We start from the raw sequence: 1,316 nt of genomic DNA, 5'->3' as shown, positions 1-1,316 counted from the left end.
GTCAGAGAAAATAAAGCAAAGACAATACAAAAGGAAATACAAATCAATACAGGTATGGAAACGAAACAGCTTCATGCAGGTTTAGTAGCTTGTATTATTCATTAAATTATATGAAGTTGCTGGAAGAGGGAAGAGGAGCTCAGAAAGTCAAAGAGCAGTGTATGTTGGTATTTTAGAACGTCCCTGTCACGAGTCCGACCGAGGGTGTTTCCCCCTCCCGGGCGGTTGGCGCTCGGCGGTCATCGTCACCGGCCTATTAGCTGCCACTGATTGTTTTTCCTCTCCCTCCTTGTATGTTTAGTGGTAGCACCTGTTCATGTGTAATTAGTTTAATTAGTTTGTCTTTATTAGACAGCCGGCCCGCCTGGTTGTTGTGCGGGATTATTTTCATTGTAACCTTCGGCTCTGTTGTAGAGGTACGTGTTTAGTGCCTAGTCGTGTATTTCTTCATTGTAATTTTTCCCCTGTGTTTGGGAACGTTACTTTTGTGAGCACCCTATGGTGCGTTGGTGCTAGTAAAAGACGCACAGCATTGAACTCTGCCTCCTGCATTTTGACTCCACACCCACGACACCCGAGCATTACAGAATCCCGCACCAATTAGATTGATGGAGTCAGCAGGAGCAGCAGCCAACCCTCTCCCATCGATGGAGGAACGGGTTCTCCACCACACCACTGTCCTCCATCGGATCGGATCCGCGATGGATCAAGTGATGGAGAGAATGGAAAGATGGGAGAGGAGTGGTCTCCTCTCCCACCTTCGGCACCCACGGTTCCGGACTCCCCATCTCCCGACGCCAGCACCTCCGTCTGACGCTACCGAGGGCTTATGATGGAGCGGCGCGGGTTGCCAGGGGTTTCTGCTTCAGCTGGAGCTATACCTGGCCACCATCAGACCCACTCCCTCAGGAGCAGAGAGGGTGAGTGTCCTCATCTCCTGCCTCACGGGTCGTGCTCTGGAGTGGGCGAACGCAGTCTGGAATGGCCCAGACTCAGCGCGGGAGCACTACACAGAGTTTTCCTGCCGTTTCGTGCCGTGTTTGATCACCCTCTAGACGGCCGAGCGGTGGGAGAACGACTATTTCATCTCAGGCAGGAGAAGAGGAGCGCCCAGGATTACGCTGGAGTTCCGGACCTTGGCAGCCGGATCTGGGTGGAACGACAGGGCCCTTATGGACCACTACAGGTGTAGTCTCCGAGAGGACGTCCGCCGGGAGTTAGCGTGTCGGGACACCACTCTGTCACTGGATCAGCTGATCGACATGTCCATTCGACTGGATAATCTGCTGGCTGCCCGCGGGCGTTCAGAGAGGGTT

Source organism: Oncorhynchus keta, unplaced genomic scaffold, assembly GCF_023373465.1.
Source record: "Oncorhynchus keta strain PuntledgeMale-10-30-2019 unplaced genomic scaffold, Oket_V2 Un_contig_23339_pilon_pilon, whole genome shotgun sequence".
NCBI lineage: Eukaryota > Metazoa > Chordata > Actinopteri > Salmoniformes > Salmonidae > Oncorhynchus > Oncorhynchus keta.
This window is presented reverse-complemented; position numbering follows the sequence as displayed.